The sequence below is a fragment of the Chiloscyllium plagiosum genome, unplaced genomic scaffold (genome assembly GCF_037043375.1).
Source record: "Chiloscyllium plagiosum isolate Xiang-an unplaced genomic scaffold, Cpla_swu_hap1 HiC_scaffold_36, whole genome shotgun sequence".
Lineage (NCBI taxonomy): Eukaryota > Metazoa > Chordata > Chondrichthyes > Orectolobiformes > Hemiscylliidae > Chiloscyllium > Chiloscyllium plagiosum.
Genome location: NW_028270174.1, coordinates 66,411,642 through 66,417,641, shown reverse-complemented (window position 1 = coordinate 66,417,641; position 6,000 = coordinate 66,411,642).

Below are 6,000 nucleotides of genomic sequence, written 5' to 3'. Positions count from 1 at the left end.
AATGTCACCATTCGGTGAAGGAGGATATATATGGTTGATGAGGTAAATACATTGTTTCTCCCACAGCAGGGAGCTGCCGGGTGTATCCAGTATAGTGGGACTTCCGATGGTGTACATGGAATCTGCAGAGTACCCATGACAATGGGGAGAGGTAGAGGAACTGAAGCAGCTCTCTCTCTCTCTCTCTATTAATGTTACAGCGTGCCAATCACAGTGCACCATGTTGGTGAATACTCACTGTCCTGGCAGTAATCACGGCCTCTTCATTCAGAAGCATTCAGCCAGTTTCATCGTCATCGGGTCTCCACGTAGAAAGAAATGAATATACGTTGGATAAAGGCCGCCCCCTTGATGCACGTTTCAAAACACCATACCCACCACCAATCAACCACATCAAAGTATTCCATGTGTACGTAGAGCAATAGGGTCACTTGCAGCGTCTGGGAGCAAAGGATCAGGGATGGAGCAAACTCTCCCCTGTCTGTTCGGATCTGAGTGAATCCCCCAGTACACAGTATCATTAAGTCCTATAATCCCTCTCCATTTCAGTAACATGTTGCTTTCCATTATTCCTGTAAATGAAATGACAGGTTATATCATCTTAAATTCCACCTGCCAAACTATTATCTATTATCTTTACCCCTCTGAATCTATTTGCAGACTTTCCACCCTCTCTTATAATTTAATCTCTTGTTTACCACAGCGACATCAACAAACTCAGCATCTGTATATCTGTTCAATTTCTCTTCATAAGACAAACACTTCAAATATGGAATCAATCTAATGAAGCTCTTCTGAATTGACTCCAATGGAAATACCTCATTCTGCAGGACACACAAACTGTTCTCCAGTTGCAGCCTCACTAATGCCTTGCATAGCTACACCAACACTCCCTACCTTTCTACTCTATCCTTTTTATAAATAACCACTAAAATTATGCTTGCATTTCTCATTACTAGCAATATCCGCAGGCAGGTTTTCTATGATATGCAAGCAGACACCCAGATCCCTCTGCACCTAAGCAGTTTGAACCTTCTCTCCTTTTAGATAATAATTTGTCTTTCTATTACACTAGCCAATTGAATAGTCGCTTATTTATTCACTTTAATTTTCCTTGCAAAATGTTGGCCCGTTCACCCAACCTATCCATATAGTTTTAAAATCTCTTGCATCATCATTCTGAAGTAACTTCCCACCACTGTTAGTGTCATCTGAAAATGTGGCATCATATTTTCTATCCCATCAACCGAGTACAGTAATAACATCGATCGCAAATGGTTGAGACATGAGTACTGAAATCAATGGCACACCACAAATTGCATTTGCCAAATGAAAATGACGCATTTATTCCATTTGACTACATTTTGTTGGTTAAACAATCTTCCATCCAAGCGAACTAATTACTCTGAGACCCATGTTGTCTGATCTTACCACTTACTCTTTGGAGAAGCGACATATCAGATGCCTTCAGGAAGACCAGATACATTCTATCTCCAGGATTCCCACGATCCACCTTGTTTGTGACATCTTTAAATAACTCAAGCAAACAATTGAAACACGATTTAGTCTTCATAAAACCATGTTGACTCTGACTAATTGTGGTTTAAGTTTGCAAATGTCTTGAACAATGGATTCTAATAATTTGTCTTGAATTACAATAGTTTATTGTTGCACTTTATTCCCTAACGTATATCATTATCACAAGTTCTTCCATTTCGAAAACCTTTACGTCTTGTTTGAATTCCTGTTTAACAGGCACAAGGCTTTAAGAGGTCTACTCCAATTGCTGTGTAAGAGCCATGTGTGGCTGAATGGAGTAATCATCCTGCTGGTATACAAAATCGAAGGGTTGACGTCTTTCTCGTGTTCCTATGTTGTCATCTCCAAGGCCAGAATAACCTCCTCCTGTTGATGCTTTAGAGGATTGAGAGATTATGGAATCTTCCTGTTGCTGTCTAACTTTGAGGGGCTGATGGGTCTTCTCATACTTCTCCATAACAGGTGGAAATACTGAACGGTCTCCTCATGTATCCCGGAGATGGGACCGAGGGATTGATTGGTCTTCTCTTGTTCCCATACAACAGACACGTGTCTAAATTACCTCTTCCTTTCTCATGAAATAAGTCTCAGATAGTTTTTATCCTTAACCAATTCCCTTACAATAGTCTCGGTGGGTCTGAATGGTCTCCTGTTATCCCAGTGTAACAATCCCCAGTCACTGTGTGACGTCTTCCAGTTCCTATGTTACGTACATGAGGAGGCTGAATGGACTGATCCTGTTGCTGTTTAACAGGATACTGGTGCAGCATGGCCTACAGTTATAAGCTCAAGTGGTTGATTGCCCTCCTTCTGTAAATGTATATCAGGCTCTAGGGGCTGACTAGCCTCGTCCTGTTTTGGTGTAACACGTTCGAACGCCTGAATATCCTCCTGTTGTTCCTGTGTAACAGGCTGGAGAACGGAATGGATTCCTCCACTATCTGTGTAATTCACTTCACTTGTTGACTCCTTCTGTCATCTATGTTGAAATAAGATCTTCCTTAATTTTGGTAAACTTCAATGGCTACTGGGTCAACCTGATCATCCTTTTGTTATAAACTAACACCTTCATTGCAGGAATCAGTTGAGGGAACCATCTCTGAGCTACTTCCAGTATAGCAACATCCTTTCTTCATTGAAGAGATTAAATCTGTACACACTACTCCAGATGTGATCTCACTAAGACTCTGTAGAGCAGCAGCAACATGTTACCAGCCTGCTGTAAGGTTCCAACCCAGGTTAGAGCAGTCTCAGCTCTCTGGGGGAATACAGAGCATTGTTGGAAAATCATTGTCCTTCTCTACCCCATCAGCATAACGGGAGATCTGGAGAAATTAAAGTTTGAGAAGATTATAAATGATGTGGCGAGATGATATCCACCATTAATCTCCCCAGAGCCCACGTCGCTCAGATTCCACAGAATCTAGTAAGGAGGAATCTAGTAAACTGAAAGGAGGAGCAAACGTTGATGGGAGTTATATATCAAAGGGAAAGCAGCAATACAAGTGCTGGACATGTTATAAAACAGGAAATGATATCTACACATTTGTGGATACTTCAATAATAATGTACAGTTTACATTATATCTAAACTTTGTTAACCCAATTGAATGCTGATGCTGGGAAAAATGGATTTCGTGACCACGTGCGAGATGGTTTACATGAACATTATGTTGAGCACTGATCTCCAGATCAGGTTATTTAGGAATTGGTGCTGAATGATCAGAAGAGCTCATTGAAACTTTTGCTGTAAAGGACCTTTTGGGAACAGTGACCACAATGTATTGGTTTTCTTTTTGTGTTTGAGTACACGACAGTTTTTGTTTTATTTGAAGTAACCGTGATAAATCTGAATCATGCAAGCCCTGAAGGCGTGAGGAGAAAGTGGGGACTACAGATGCTGGAGATCAGATCGAAGAATGTGGTGCTGGAAAAGCACAGTCAGGCAGCATCCTGAGAGCAGATAAATCGATGTTTCAGGCATAAGCCCTTCATCAGGAATGAAGCTTATGGGCCAAGGGGGCTGAGAGATAAATGAGAAGAGGTTGCGGCAGGGGAGAGGTAGCTGGGATTGCGATAGGCAGATGAAAGTGGGGTTGAAAGTGATAGGTGACGAAGGGAGACAGAACGCCTCATCTGCTGCATCCATTAAACCCAATGTGGTCTTCTCTACATTGTGGAGGCAGGAGGTCAACTTGTAGATAATTTCAGAGAATATCTCTGGGACAGCCACATTGAACTTCTCCATCGCCTTGTGGCTGAGCACTTTAACTCCCCTTCCGACTCTGCCAAGGACATGACGGCCCTAGACCTGATCCATCACCAAACCCGAGCCACCAGAAGTCTGTAGGAAGAAACCTCCTCTTCTGCCTTGGGACCCTCCAACCACAGGGGATCATAGTGGATTTCCCCATTTCCCCATTTCCCCTAATCCCATCTTATCTCGCTCCAACCTTCCAAGTCAGCACCGCCGTTTTGAACGTTCTATGTGTCCATCTTCCTTCCTATCAGTCTGGTCCACACTCCTCTCCGACTATCACTTTCAGCTCCACCTTCATCTACCTATTAGATGAAAGGAGGCAGCTTAGAAAAAATGCCAAGTGTTGCAGTAAGCCAGTAGATTCAGAGAGATGTAGGACCCAGCAAAAGATGATGAAGAAACTGAGAAGAAAGTCAAGAAGATAAAAAGCGTGCAAATGAAAGAAAAACATAAAGACTGCTAAAAAGCGTCTATCAATGTATGAAAAAAAAATAAAAACAAGTGTGGAGCAGTTGGTGTGCGTTCACGATAATTTATTGCAGAGAACAGAGAAATCGCAGGGAAAAGAAACAGTTTCTTTATGTCTATCTTCATGGAAGAATGTCTAGAAATTCTTCCAGAAATACCAAGTGTACATGTGACTTGTGTAATTAAAGTCTAACATCATTCTTATCAGTATTGGGGTTATCTTTGAAAAGAAAGCTGGATTGAGTATTTATAAATCTGACAAACTAGTTGTACGTCATACAAGAATTTCAGAGGAAGCAGCAATAGACATGTTGAGTGCATCGTGGATTTTCACTTTATTTTCCGACACATTCCAGAAAGGCATGTAGCCAATCTGGATAAGGCAAAGGTTATAAATATTATCCAACAGTTTAAAAAGGATGGATTTGGTGAATGGTGAACTACAGACCAGTTATCTTGTCATCCGCAGTCAGGTATCCGTTGGACTCGATTACAAAGAACATGCTACTCGATATATAGAAGGTAATAACATAACTGGGGAGTGTGAGAATGTACCGATGAAAGGAAAACCAGAAGTGGAAAACATTTTTTTTTGGAATGGTTTGAAGATGGTTCTTGTGAACATAGGCAATGAAGAACCAATGTATAACGTATAGTTGGATATTCATGAGCTTTTTTTTTTTGAAAGAACGCACACAGTAAGCTCATAAGAAAAGTTAAAGCGAGAGGTATTAGGAAGAATATATGCAAATGGGAAAGTAAAAATTAGGTTTACGTTCATGTCAATGTAATTGGAATATAGAGGATGTTGTGCACCATTTGCATCGAGTGTTAATGAGACTACACTTAGAGTGTTTTGTATCGTTTGGAGTCCCAATCTAAGAAAGAATATATTGACTACAGAGGAACTGCAAAAAGTATTATCCAGATTAATCCGTAAAATGGGAAGATTGTCTGATGTGGAAAATCAGCCTGTGATCTCGAGTTTCAAAACATGACAGGTGATTGCAGTGAAACTTAGAAACATAGAGCGGACTGAATAACAGAAGGACATGGAGAAGTACAAGTAGGCGAGATCAGGAAAAATTCCACGATATTCTACACAGACAAGTCGAACAGAATAAAGAACAGAGAAAGCTGAACGGTCCATGATTCAGAAGGATGAGATTTTAAGCGACACGGACAGGGTAGATAGACAGCAGCTGTTCCTTTTAGTCAGAGGGTCAAGAACAAAGGAGCAAACTTTTAAAGTGAAACGTTTGAGGTTGAGAGAGGATTTGAACTTTTTTTCACCTAGAGGGTATTGTGTTCTGGGATTACTTCCTGAGAGGGGAATTCTCACGGATAGCCTCATAATCATTAGAAAATGACTTGGACAAGCACTTGGAATTGTCATAACATTCCAGGCTATGGGCCTGCTGGAAGGAAGTGGGACTCATATAGATCGTGCTGTACTTCTGTTGGTACAGAGGCTATGCTCCTGTGAGTGTATGGTGTGGAAGTTCAATTATTGAGCAGTTTAAGGCAGGAATTGATGAATTTCTGAAGAGTATATTCCCAAGGGTTATAAGAGTGAACTGTAATAACTTGATAAATCATGTCAATGTGAAAAATATGAGTAACAAGTGCAGTTTCCTTACAGTTTGAAACCAGAGAATAGAGAATGGGGAACACGGACGTGGCAGAACTATGAAGCCACTACTTCATTTCTGTCTTCATAGAACTTTCAAATAA